Genomic DNA, 14600 nt, shown 5'->3' with positions numbered 1-14600 from the left:
AAGGAAGGAAGGAAGGAAGGAAGGAAGGAAGGAAGGAAGGAAGGAAGGAAGGAAGAGCAGTCTCTGATCTTAATGAGTTCTTAATCTAATGGGGGAGACAACATGCAAACAACTATGTACAAACAAGATATATAGATATAGATGATAAATTGGAGATAATCAATAGAAGGAAGACATTAGCATTAAGGCAGATTGGGAAAGGCTTGTTATCAAAAACAGGATTTAGGTCATAGGTTAATCTCTAGGGGTATTTTTCCAAATTGACATCAGACAATTAGTAACTGTTCTTTGGGTCCCACCATCTCCCAGGTCTCCCTACCTCTTCCGTTGGCTAGCTGGAATATCTCTATCCTCTCCACAATGAGAGATTTTGTCAAGAGCTTTGCTAAAATCTGTGTAAATGACAAAGCACGCTCCTGAGCTACCAGTGTAATCACACTAACAAAAATGGAAATGAAGTTAATCTGGCATAAATTGTTCTTAAATGAAGCCATTCTGGCTCTTTGTCATCACCAGTTCCTTTTCTAGACATTCACCAATTATCCCCCTAATAATGTCCTAGAATTTTGCCAAGAATCAAAGTCAGTCTCTCTGGCTTCTAATTTGCAAACTCTAGTCTTCCCTTCCTTTGAAAATTGGGACAATATTTGACCTTCTCTAGTCCTTTGTTATTTTTCCTATTCTCCACGGTCTTTCAAAGATCACCAACATATCTCAGCAAATACATCTGCTAGTCATTTCAGTTCCCTGGGATGTACTTAACGTGAGTCTGGTAAATTGAATGCATCAAGGACAGCTGGTTGCTTGCTTATTATCTTCTTCCTTATCTTGGTTATAAACTCCCTGTTGGCCATTTTTGTTCTGTTGTTTCCAGTCCAAAGATCATCCTTGTTGGCAGAGGAAATGAAAGTAAAACAAGAGTTGAATAGCTCTACCTTTTCTCCATCATCCACTACCATCATTCCATACACACCAAGCAGTAGTCCTAGCCATTCTTTGTTTGTCTTCTTGTTCACAATATAGATTAAAAAAAAACCCTTTTGGTTCTCATCCAACCCCTGCTTATTCTTAATTTCATTGCTTCTGACAGTATTCTTACTTTATCATGCCAATCTTCTGTAATCATCTTCTATTTCCTTGATTCCATCATCTATACACATTTTTTATAAATGTTAAGTTGATCTGTGAATTCTCTGTACATGGACATTTCTCTCTTTAGACAACAGCCCCTATTTCTCCTTTTAAGAATTTTTTTTTGTATGTGTCTTGAAGACATTACTCTTGAGAGTTTCTCATCCCTTGTAGGCTGGATTCTTCTGTAGAATTTTGGTTCACAAAGTTCTCTTACCTATCTTTTCTCTTAACCACTTGAAGTCTGTTCTCCCAATTATATTATACATTACAATATTCCTGGACTCTTTCTATTCATTAATTTATAAGATGGAGTAGTCACTTTGTCCCCCAAATTCCTTTCATTTCTATGCCTTCAGTTAGTTCCTCCTTAGGAAGAGTCAGGTCCAAAATGGAAGTTTCCCTCATTGGATTCTTCACATTTTGAAAGATAAACGTACCATTATGTAAAGTCTACAAAATCATTAAATTCTCTGCTTTTGGCAGAACTCCAACAAACATCTTGATAATTTAATTTTCCCATCACTACTTTATTATACTTCGATGCTAAATTTATTATCTATTTCCTGAACTCTTCATCTATTTTCTCTTCCTGTTAGGTTGATTTGTTGCATATTCCAATGACAATATTCCTTTTTTTATTCACTCATCCTTGCCCAAATATCATGTTTTTCCCCCTTTGATTTTAGGATTTTTCACACATGAAAATATCTTCTAAATTTCTAGTGCTTTTATCCTCACAGTTATTCTCCCTTTGCTTTTGAATGTGGTGTGCCCTTCCAGAGCCATGCTCCAGGCATTTGTACTCCATACTCTCCTGTCAATTCTCAGTTTAACCTATGTGGTCAAATTTTCTTCCTTCCATTAGAATTTCTAGTTCATCTTACTTGTTACCAAAACTTTTTGCATTTGATTACGAACATTTGAGACCATGGGATTTACTGTTGACTCCTTCCTTGCTTTTGTCTTCTATGAATTTCTGATCATTTCTATTGCCAGGAAGTTTCATGGTGTAGTGGATAGATTACTGGAGTCAGGAAGATCCCAAGTTCAGACCCAACCTCAGACACTTGCTACATTATCTTGGGTAAGACATTTAACCTCTATCTACCTCAGTTTTCTCAGTTCTAAAATGGGAATAATTATGGGACCTACTGTCAAGGTGGTTGTGAGGAACAAATGAGATAATATTTGTAAATAATTTAGCACAGTCCCTGGTATATAGTAGGTGCTTAATAAATGCTTGTTTCCTTCCTATTCTTCCTACATTGTAGCTGATCTCTATACAGTCTAGCTTTGTTGGATACACACAGCCAGTCTTCTTCTCTTTTCTTTTTCAGTATAAATTTCCCTTGATTAACTAGAAAATATTCCAGAAAAATACATTCCTGCCAAGCCTTATTAGATGCATTCCATCTCTAGCCAAAAATCTGTCATTCCTATATTTGAGCTGTGGTTCAGGAATCCAAATCCACTTCTCAGACTTCATCTCCTTAACTAGCCATTACCTTCCCACATCTGCCTTTCTGTTATGAAGTGTCTTCTATTAGCAGTAGCAGTAGTAGTAATAGCAGTAGTAGTAGTAGTAGTAGTAGTAGTAGTAGTAGTAGTAGTAGTAGTAGTAGTAGTAGTAGTAGTAGTAGTAGTGGTGGTGGTGGTGGTGGTGGTGGTGGTAGTGGTAGTAGTAGTAGTAGTAATAGGAAGAGGAGGGGAAGGAGGAGTAACCCACTCTCCTAAGATGTTCAAGTCTCATTCAAGATTTCATAACCTTAAAGTCACCCAATGTCTGAAAATTGGGGACTTACACAATGTTTTTAATGATCCCAGTCTACTTCACGGCACCAAAAAAACATCTTTTAACCTACATTTTCCGATTTCCCTTAATCACATGATGCTAGGTTATTATGAATCTTGCAACACTACAGTCTCCAAAGAATCATAGTTTCAGGGAACAATAGATCAAGCAGAATATGCATTTATTAAGTACCTACAATTTGCTGGACACTAAGGTAGGAGCCAGAAATACAATGATAGATATGAAGCATCCCTTGCCATTGAGTGGCTTAGATTGTATAGGAGGTCACTTAGCCTCCCCAGGCTTGCGTTTCCCCATGTGTAAAATAAGGGGTTGGACTAGAGCACCTCTGAAATCCCTTTTTGCTCTCAATCTATAACCCTGTGGTGTATTGTCTTATTTACACACACAGGGACATAAATGTAGCCCTGATCGATTCTGCTTGGGTCCATATTCTAACTCATACTCACACTGGCAAGTTAGGTCCCCGGAGGGTAGCTGCATAATTTGAGAGCTCCAGCTGTACCCCTGAGGGGCAGTGAGATTCTTCTAAAATTACAAGCTTTAGCCCCTATTCCAATGTGTTCCCCTAATATCAATTGCCCAGAGACAGTTAATAGGGGTTCAGTAACATTGATACCATTCATTAGTATCCTATCAATTTAGTCAGTGGATTTCTCCTCAGCATTGGTTAACCAATTAGCATCCATTAGTTCTTACAAAGAAATACTTACAAAAGGACTTAGTAAGAATAAAAATATACTCTCCCTTTTTTTGGCCCTGGTCCCAGGGGAGAGTGGGCTCAAATTTGAAGTGCTTGCCACAAAATATTCATCCCTCTAAGGTCGTTTCTAGGTTCACATAGACAGTGGGTGGGTCAGTCGTTCTCTTGTTTGCAGGACACAGCTGCCACTGCTAGACTGGGTCAAGACCTCATGAAGGAGATGGCATTTGAGATGGACTTTGAAGAAAGAAAGAGCTTCTAAGATGCAGCTATAAGAAGGGTACATGTTCTGGATTTGGGGAATAATTTATGGAAAGGCATGGAGAAGGGAGAAAGAATATTATGTATGAGGAACACCAAGAAGTCCTATTTGACTAGATTGCATGAAGTCCATTAACAGTGTATGAAGGAGAATAATGTATCAGTCTTGAGATGTTGGGTCATACTCTGATAGATCCAGGGCTAAAAGGGACCTCAGAAGTTATCTTCATTTTACAGTTGAAGAAACCTATAGGAAGCTCAGAATAGGAAGTTGACCAGGGGAGATAATGACTCCCCAGATTTCTCCCCACCTTTGCAGTTCTAGAACCAGTGATGGACAGACCCAGTGCTACCTTGCTATCCATCCAATAAAACCTAGAAAGATCTCCCAGAGGACCTTTATATTTGTTGGGTATAAATGCTCTCTTGGAGCATTTATGTGAGAATGTGGACAAGGTAATCACAGGCAATGAAGATGTGGGTAAATTGTGATTTTGTACCCTAGAAGGAATATAACTATTAAAATATACCATTGAGAAAACAGAGAGAATCAGCTGGAGTTGGCTCCTGTAGACACAGGAGCCAGCTGTTAAATTTTCTGGGGGTGGGGAAGGGGGGGGAGAAGGGGAATGCTACAAATCAAGACTTGATTTATTCTTTTGTTAATTGTCTAGAATCTAGAAATAGAAGAAAGTGATGGAGACTGTGTTAATAGTGCATATCCAACTTAACAGCATGTCATGCACACCTTTCTTTTTTGGAGATTCAGTTGTTCAATAATTACTGGCACACACACCCCTACAGGTAGTACATGCTTGGCCTCAGAGACCTGGACCTCTGTGGAAGCTTCCAATGTGCCTCCCCTTTTTGGATTAGTTCCTGCATGGGTTCCAGACATGCTTCCCTTCACTCCTCAGATTTCTCCCCATCTTTCCAGTTCAAGAACCATAATCAAATAAATTATATTATTGTTTCTATAAGGTGTGGGTTAATCTGCTCCCCTATGGCTCTACTCACCATCCCTATAATGTTCCCAACCAAATTATTCCTCCTTGGCCATCACTCCCCTATGTGTTTCATCTTTCCTATTAGAAAATGAGATCCTTAAGTACAGGGACATTGTTCTTTGTATTTGGATCCCCAAGCTTGCTACATACGAGGGGCTTAATAAATGCATTTTCATTCATTCTGATTTTTAAGGATGCTACAGCTTCATGCTAAAATAAGTAGATTTGGGAGTAGAGAAAGTGATCAGAAAGAAATAACTCCAACAGAGAGCTAGATTGGGCAGCTAGGTGGGGCAGTAGATATAGAGTGCTGGCCCTACAGTCAGGAAGACTCCTCTTCCTGAGTTCAAATTTGGCCTCAGACACTTACTAGCTGTATAACCCTCAACAAGTCACTTAGCCCTGTTTGCCTCAGTTTCCTCATCTGTAGAATGAGCTGGCGAAGGAGGTGGCAAACCACTTCAGTACCTCTTCCAAGAAAACCCAGTTTCACAAAGTGTTGGACACAATTGAAAAATGACTAAACAAAACTAGAGTGCATTTCAAGACAGTCTGAAAGTACCCATTAGACCACTGACCCCAGGTTTACCAGGATTTTCCAGGTATGTATAATGTTAATGGGATATAAGATCTTCCCCACCCATTAATAGGCCTCATGTGGAGTCCATTAAGGGAAGCTTGTTTAGGGGAGGCTTGATCCCAGGAGGCTTTCACACCTTTTGCTAATTTCCGATTAGGCAGGAGGGTTGTGATGCCCTCTGGCTCTGAGAAGTGTATGTATACTCTGAGTTGCTGTTTTGTTTTGGGGGCTGGCTTGCTTATGAGAAGGATCTTGTGATTCCCTGGTTGAGATTCTGAGTAGCTGTATGTTCAGAGCTCCCCAACTGCTCCGATGTAAAGGCTCTCTGGATCCAGGGATGTATGTAAAGTATATAATTGATTCAGGCAGTCAGAACCCTGACTGTTGGTTTTTATTTCTCTGCTTGTATTTTCTCTGAAGTTCAGGGTGCTGACTTTTCCCTTGAACTAGTGAATGTAATTTTAAAAAGATTGTTGACCCCTTAAACAGGTACCTTTCCTAGTAAAGCAGATCTAAGAACCTGTGCTAGCAGCCATGCTGGGTATGCCAGTGTGGTTGCCATTACAGTATGCAATGATCAAGTTGGGGAAACTGATCAAGCATAACCCTCCTCCCCATACACATACACACACACACACACACACACATAAAACAAAGCAAGTAGTATTGGGATCAGAATTCACAAGTTTCCAATTCCCAAAGGACACTGTCATTCTACACAGTTTAGAAATCTGGGTTGAAACTTCAGTTTTGATGCTCTTTGACTGGGATTGTGAATACTGGGAAGTCTGCCTGGTTTCTGGGCCCATGGTTGACCAGCTTCCTATCACATCCTGGATCACTGAGTCAGAGTTAATAGAGGTGGGGGCCAAGTGTTGCTTCCTCTTTACCTTTCCCTTTCTTCCTACTATGTTCAGTCCCATTGCAGGAGAAGACTCCATGTTATTTTCATTACCTTCCACTTTTTAGATACTCATTCCTAGGATTCCATGAATTTAAGTTTTTCCTTCTGAAAAAATAAAAGGAATCAAGCATGTATTAAATGCCTAATGTTTGCCAGGCACTGTGCTAAGATCTTTGCAACTATTATCTCAATTGGTCTTCACTCACAACAACTCCGAGAGGTAGGTGTTGTTATCATTTTACATTGTATTGTACTTTATATTACATTATACATTATATTACTTTTATATTATATTATACATTATATTATATTTTATATATTATATTACATTTTATATTATATTTTACATTACATTACATATTATATTACATTTTATATTAATTTATACTTTATATTTTACATTGCATTATACATTTTATAGTTGAAGAAACTGAGACAGTGGTTAGGTGACTTGCCCTGGGACACAAATAATAAGGGTCACACAAAATTCAGGATTTGAAGTCAGGTCTTCCTGACTCCAGGCCTCATACTGTATCCACTGGACTACTCAACCACCAAGTTATAAAATCTGGTCCATAACAGTTCCTCCTGGGGGGTAGGATTCAATTGCTCTTTTTTTCCCTTCTGAATCATGTGTTTGGGTGACTGCCTATATAAGCACCAAGAATTTAGATTTATAATGCTAAGGGATATTTGCTAAATTGTCTTATTTTTCTGTGCCTGTCTTGAGTAGAGCCCAATGCACAAAGTATTTTGTCGGGCTTCCCTTGTTGGTGAGCTCCAACGTATCCTGTATCTCGCTCTTTTATATGTAGCTGTGTCTCCCCCACTATACTGTGAGATGCCTGAGGTCAGGGACTGTCTTTGCTTTTCTTCATGTCCTCAACATAGTGCCTGGCATATAGCAAACTCTTAATAAATGCTAGTTAAACAACTGATTGACCTTCCCCCCAAAAGTATAGATTGTCCCCTTCAGACTTGTAAGGAGATATTCAGTTACCATCTGGGGCATTTTGAACTCACTCCCCAAATTAAAATTAATGCTGTCTTGCTTGTGCTGGGGAACTAGCACAAATAGTACTATTCACCCAATTGTATAAGATGACAGGTCAAGTCCCTCTGCTCCCTTCCTCCATTCTCCTCCTTCACAGGCTAAATTGAAATAGAGAAAGGAAAACTACAAATATAGTCCAAAGTGTTAGGAGGTATATAGGAATACATTGCATTAGGTAGCCTTGGTAGAGCATTGAATGAGAACCCACCAAGCTAATTCACCATGTCCTAAAGCACTTATTCTTAACCTTTTTTGACATGTCATGAACTGCTCTGGCAAGCTTGATTTGGGAGAAGGGTGGGGGAAAGTACTTTGTAAAAGAAAACTACTTGCTGTGGGTACCAGTCAAGACACCTCTGGTTTAGTGCATTTGCCCCCCATGTGACCTTGGAAGCCTGTGCACCCCACCTAAGAATAACAGTTGACTGGTTTGTGTTTTAATTCATATTGAAGCAGATGCTGAGTCTCAGTTAAAAGTTAGTGAAAAATAAAGATTTTTTTTTTCCCATTCAAGTTTATGGACCTTCTGAAATCTACTCATGGAGCCCTTGGGAATTTGTGGATCTGAGGATCTGAGGTTAAGAACCTCAGTCCTAGAGAAGCCTTGCTAAGAGAGAGAATCTGGGTGGGAGTGGAGGGAAAGGCAGACAGGTTCAAATAACCATAAATGAAACAGAAGAGTACCCAAGGGTGTGCTGGAAGGAGCTCATAAAGTTGATTGTTAAATTTTCAGTGTGAGAATTTACATGTTAGAAATGGGCAAATGCTGAAAATCAGGGTTTGATTGATTGCTTTATTGATAGTCTAATCTTAAGAAAGCAACAGAGAAAATGTTAATATTGCAGATTAAACTTAAAAGTGTGTCTTGCGTCCTTTTTTTCAGAGAGCAGGTTGTTAAACATTTACCAGCACATCCCTGAGACCACACAGGGGGAGGCAGGTGGTATAAAACAAACGAATAACAAAACAAAACAAATCAAACAATAGGATGGGGCACTGGATTTGGAGTTAGGAAGACCCTGATTCAAAGCCAGCCTCAGACATTTGCTAGCTTTGTTACCCTGGACAAGTCCCTTAACCACTCTCTGCCTTAGTTTCCTCATCTGCAAAATGAGAGAGTTGTCTTGATTAACCTCTGAAGTTCCTACTAGCTCCAAAATCTATGATCCTCATATAGAAGGTCATTCCTATCCCCAAAAGACAAATGTGAATTTGGGTAAATATTGACTCAATATAGTACTTCTATGGTAAGAGGCATTTACAAGGAAAGCAGACTTTAATGGAAACACAGGCAACTTGTGACTTTTAAATTTATTTATCTTTTGAGTCTGGAAATGTGTCAGTCTTTTTTCTGCTTCATATCCTCCTGGAAGATTTCTGAAAAAGTAGATTTATTGGATAAAAGCCCCACAGTGCTATGAAGAAATTTTCCTTGGCCCTCCTAAAGATGATGCAGATGAACTTTGAGTTTCTAGAACTGAAAGGTTTATAGAGGAGTGGGGGTGGGGGGGAGAGGGAAGGCTGAAGGAGGAGAGGAAAGGAGATTGTGGGAAAGATGAAGAGAACTAGACAAAGTTTTGTATTTTAGGTGGGAAGCTCTAAGTACATCGTACAACAAAGAATTCCATTTTTCATCTTCCAGATTAAAAAAAAAAAGAAACCCAAAATATATTTTCTTCTTATTTTAAGGGAGTAAGTTCTTCCTTTACTAGGGCAATTATTTCAGCAAAGGACTGTCTGCATCCCACAGTGCCAAGTACATAAGTGCTTAATCAAAACTTGTTTATTGATTGATCAATAGGGCTTTTCTCTGAACAAATGCTGCCATATTGGCCAAATCGTATATAGTATCTATATTGAGACTGAAGAGGCCTCACAAAAACCATGTTTCTTTGTTGCCTGGGCAGGATGTAAACCATACCTCATATCCCTTACCTCCTCTTCAATCCTAGTTTAAAAAAAAAAAGTCAATTTTCATTCTCCATCCAAGACAATCGATCTAGGTACGTGGTGTAAAGGACCCAGTGTAGGTACAGCTGAGGACAGTGTATCCCCTGGGTGTAGTTACCAGCTAGTCCCAACTCATCAGGATTGATGAGAATTGGAATGCCCACTCTAGCCTGGAAAAGGGGGGAAAAAATCCAGGATATGACTAAGAATTCTCATTTGCTCAACCCTAAGACTGGTGACCCAAGATTAACATCTTCTCTTACCTTAAACTCTAGGTCTTCATCATTTCACATTTGAATTACTTACTCAAAAGAAAAATAAGACTGAAAAAGGATAAATTCTTGTGTACTTGGGATGTTTTCCCGGTGAGAAAAGGTGTGATCCCTTTCTGAAGACAGGCCATAACTTCTCAAGGTCTCTTCCAGCCCATTGCTTCCCTTCTCATGCCAAATAAGGTCTCAGTTCTAAGATGTTTCTTTTGCCAGTCACTTTTTAAAAAAGTATTGAATGTGAGATCAGAGCCCAGAATGAGTAGATTTTATGGTTATACTTCTAGCAACTGAACTTTATTGGATTTTGTTTCCTTACTCCTACTTGAAAAGTTAACTCATTTAACTGAGTTAATTCATGTTAACCCCAAAGCTAACCCAATCGTTGAGGCCCAGGTGAGGATATATATCGATTGCTGATTGGTTTGGGGGAAGTGATTGAATTGGGAAGCTTAAAGAAGGTGTTGTTATGGGGCACCTAGATGGCGAAGTGAATAGAGTACTGGCCCTGGAGTCAGGAGGACCTGAGTTCCAATCCGGACCTCAGACACTTAACACTTACTAGCTGTGTGACCTTGGGCAAGTCACTTGACCCCAATTGCCCTGCCCTCCCCCTCCAAAAAGAAAAAAAAAAGTGTTGTTCAGTTTTAATTGTGTCTAACTATTTGTGACCCCTTTTGGGGTTTTCTTTATCAGAGACACTGGAGTGGTTTTGCCAGTTCCTTCTCCAGCTCATTTTACAAATGAGGAAACTAAGGCAAACATGGTTAAATGACTTGCCCAGGGTTACAGCCAGTAAGTGTCTGAGGTCACATTTGAACTCAGGTATTCCTGACTCCAGGCCCGGCCCTTTATCCCATGTGCCACCTAGCTGCCCTTTAAAGAAGGTAAGAGAGCGAATATTGACTCATTTGCATTTCCACTGCTCCTAATGACAGACTAAATTCTTTCAGTGTGAGCAGTCTGGGAAATGAAGACGCTTCCATCTGGTTTATATTCAGTATACATTACTAGTTTATGTTCAGTTCAAAATCAGGATGATTCAGTGTTAATCACCCCAGATTTCTGTGTGGTAAGCATCAGTCTGTATGAGAAGTGGGTGTTTGCAGCCCACTTCAAATTGAATCCTAAATGGTATCTTTGTTTAAAGTCCCAAACAGAACCAGGACTAAAGAGGCCATTGAAGCTAGGAAGGGGTCCAGTGACCCAGTAGAATTGGGCTGGGTTCCTGGCACAGAGAATGCATACCCCCAGGACCATTCAGAGGCCAAATTCACCTTAGAGACCAAATTCAAATAATTAAGCTCTGTTAGGACTGTTTAGGGGCAACTAGGTGAAACTATAGTACACAGAGCAGCAGACCTGGAGTCAGGAAGACTCATCTTCGTAAGTTCAAATCTGGCCTCAGATACTTACCAGTTGTGTGACCTTGGGCAAGTCACTTAATCTTGTTTGCCCAGCTTCTTCATCTATAAAATGAGCTGGAGAAGGAAATGGCAGACTGCTCTAGTACCTTTGCCAAGAAAACCCCATATAGGGTCATGAAGAGTGAATGACCATGGAGTCCATGAAAGAGTTCACAGATTCAGGTGTGACTGAGTAGCTACAGGACTGTCAGATTTTAATGCTTGCCTTCAGTGTCTCTGCCTGCTTGTGTGTCTCTGTCCACTTGCCCAAATTGGATTTGGTTCATCAGTATCCCTGAGGTCCACATTTGTATAATAGAAAATGGGGATCCAAGTTGCTGCTCTAGATTTGAGGAGACTGATTTGGGAAAAGTACTCCAAAGCAAGAACATTCCTCCCAAGTAAGATATCTGGTCATTTGAAGTATCTTGAGCAATAATGGCCATTTTTTAAAATTGGCAAACTTAACTCCCCTGTATTGGGACACACTGGAGACACTCTCCCAGCCTGGGCAAACATAAATGTGATAAGGTGGAATACCTACTTGAAAAACAATCTGCTGTCCTCAAAAGGCTCTGAGACCAAAAGAACAATACAGTTGTTTTGTTTTGTTTTTAAAGGACATCTGATAAATCTAGCCTTTGGCCCCAGGGGGAGGAAGTACAGTGTCTGGAGAGTGTGAGAGAAGCCCAGTCTTTACCTGGCTTGTATATTGTTCAGTAAACCAACAGAGAAACTGGACACCCAGGCCTAGCAAGCAGACTCTTTTTGGTCATTCTTTATTTTAAGAATTTGCATTCAGTTCAGACTTGATTAGATAAAGAACTGACTTGAATAGGACCAGAGATTTGGGGTAGGAGCAGCAGAGGACGAGGGGTGGAATGGAGGAAAGCTTTTGGGAAAAGAAAATCATTTGTGGTGTGTCCTCGCTCTGGCTGGCTGCTCCTGCAGGGGCAGGAGGGAGGAGTTAAGCAGCATCTTTGCCCCCAAGGGCATCCTGAGTTAATCACTCCATAAGGGGAAGCTGGAGTTACCTGGTGAAGTGATGAGAATGGTCCTCCAACCACAACAGCTGGGAGCCATAGGAAAATATCCTTGATCCAAGACAGCTCCTGGCTTTCCAGGAGAAGGAGTGTGATAAGGAGGTGCAGAACCAGAAAGGAGGAAGCGTCCCAGGGTCAGACCAAGGAAGCATGTGGTGTCAGCTGGTAGCAGGTGCTCCAAGGCCAAGGAACTGGAGATGCCATCAGGATATGTCATCAAAATCAAAATCCAGGGGTGTCTAGGTGGCACAGTGAATAGAGCACTGGCCCTGGAGTCAGGAGGACCTGAGTTCAAATCCTGCCTCAGACACATAACACTTACTAGCCATGTGACCTTGGGCAAGTCACTTAAGCCCTACCGTCCCCTCTCCAAAAAAAAAAAAGCAAAATCCAGCAGTTCTTCCCTCTACCTCTATTTCCTCCTCTGAAGAAGAAGGTGACAGTGACTTGGCAGCTAAGAGAGGTCTCCTGGCTGAGAGGGGAACCCATCCAGTGCCTCAGAAGAATGCTCAGATCTTGGTGGCCAAACCTGAGGTTAAGGATCCCATCAGAAGGAGGGGTCACAAGCTTCTCCTCCCAGAGCAAAAGGCAGCCAGGATCCCTGTGAGCCTGTCGACATTTATACCTCAGAAATAAACAATTGCTTAAAACTATGGTCTGGTTTATTGTTTTGTTGGTTGTTTAGACTTAAGAAAGTGTTAATAATGCGAATTAAACTTAAAAGCATGCAGCGTCCCCTATTTTTCTCCAGCTGATGGTTAAACATTTACAGGCACATCCCCTTGTATTATTCCATGAACACTGCTTGACTCAGCAGGAATGCAATAGAAGACTCCGAGAATAAAGTCATGATAATAGTAATACCTGGCAAGCCTCACAACACCCCTGCCCACTGATGTGACCTCTTCTAGCCCTAACATTCTACGATTCTCTCAAGATAAGTTTGTTCTTCCCCCAAATAAAGTCAGCTCAGTGTTTCACGATCACTCATCAAGTGTGTGTTTTCCTGTCAAGCATAGCGAAGCGATTTTTTTTATTATCCAAGGCACAAAAACAGAGGGGTTCTGTGATGGTAAATGCAAAAGAAAGATAGCTGTGTGTGTCTCCCTGACATAGCTACTTCTTTATGAACACCTTTGTGATTTCTTTCATATGTTAGTTGACATTAGTTAAGTTGGATTGTTGCTGTTTTTGTTGTTCACTCATTTCAGCCATGCCTGACTCTGTGGAACCATCTGGGGTTTTCTTGGCAGAGATACTGGAGTGGTTTGCTATTTTCTTCTCCAGCTCATTTTAAAGATGAGGAAATGGAGGCAAGCAGGGTTAAGTGACTTGCCCAGGGTCATACAGCAAGAAAGTGTCTGAGGGATTTGACTCCAGGAAGCCACTGCACCACTGTGATTATACAGAGGAGGAGGAAAAGGAGGAGAAAGAAAGGAAGGAAGAAAGAAAGAAGGGGGTCTCTGTACCCAACCTAAGGCCAAGTCATATTTTGGTTACTTCATTCCTTATTTCTCACCTACTTGCATGACACTGGGACATCTCTGACTTCTCTACTATGACCCAGGAAAGCTCCTTATTAGGGAGCCCTCTTTATCCTTTGAGATCCCATCATCCTTTCCACCTCATCACTGTCCTCAGCCCCTCTGATTGAAAGGTGGAGCCATGAACTCCAAAACCTCCATTTAAGGAGGCAGCTCAGAACATCTCTTTTCTCACCTGGCTGCACCACTCTAGGGTCTCTCTAACTTCATCATGCCTCCCCTACTTCTCGGCTTCCTTTTTTGTTTAGATTGTAAGCTCCCTGAAGGTAGGACTGTCTGTCTGTCTTTATTTGTATTGTATCCCCAGCACTTTGCACAGTGCCTAGCATGTGGTAGATGCTTAATAAATGTGTATTAACTGTTAGTTATCAGGGTTGAAAGTAATTGATCTTAACCTACTATCCTCATAGAAAGGAGCTAATTCTTTTCTGCCATTAGGAAGCTGAGGGTCCTGTTTAAAGCAAGGAAGTCATGAGTTACTAGATGTAACTTTTCTTAAACTTTACCAGGATCTTTTTCTGTGACTGTTACAGATAGATAGCACACCGTTGTATCTAGAATTCTGAGGCCCACCTCCCAAATGGGGATTATAGTACTGATGCTTCCTACCTGCCCACCTCACAGGGCTATCATGAAGTCCAAATGAGATCTTGTATACATGTAAAGTGCTTTTCAAATGACACAGGACATCCCTCAATTCTTAGTGCAGTTTTAAGCTTTAATAACTGTATAAAAGTCAGCTGTAGATATTCTGCTCAGTTGTGTCCAACTCTATGAAACCCTGATTTGCCATTTCCTTCTCCAGTGGATTAAGGAAAACAGAGGTTAAGTGGTTTGCTAAGGGTAACACAGCTAGTTCTAAGGATTCTCTCTCTTCTCTCTCTGTCTCTCTCTCTCTCTCTCTCTCTCTCTCTCTCTCTCTCTCTCTCTCT

At 40.7% G+C, this 14600-nt stretch overlaps 1 protein-coding gene across 6 annotated transcripts in view; it reads left to right on the top strand.

The window, feature by feature from the left end:
• Positions 1 to 14600, top strand: part of WIPF1 (WAS/WASL interacting protein family member 1) — a 169795-nt gene that overhangs the window by 27294 nt on the left and 127901 nt on the right. The window contains exon 2 of one of the 6 annotated variants that reach the window (XM_069068440.1): positions 2131 to 2218. The exons of the other annotated variants lie outside the window; for them this stretch is intronic. The gene's annotated coding sequence lies outside the window, so the exon portion shown is untranslated. The remainder of the gene's footprint in view (positions 1 to 2130; positions 2219 to 14600) is intronic. 6 annotated transcript variants of the gene reach the window in all.

This window comes from Petaurus breviceps, unplaced genomic scaffold (genome assembly GCF_028583685.1).
Source record: "Petaurus breviceps papuanus isolate PSGF00001 unplaced genomic scaffold, PetGlider_PUasm1.0 90763, whole genome shotgun sequence".
Taxonomy (NCBI): Eukaryota; Metazoa; Chordata; class Mammalia; order Diprotodontia; family Petauridae; genus Petaurus; species Petaurus breviceps.
Note: the sequence above shows the minus strand (reverse complement) of the source record. Positions and strands in the feature narration are given on the sequence as shown.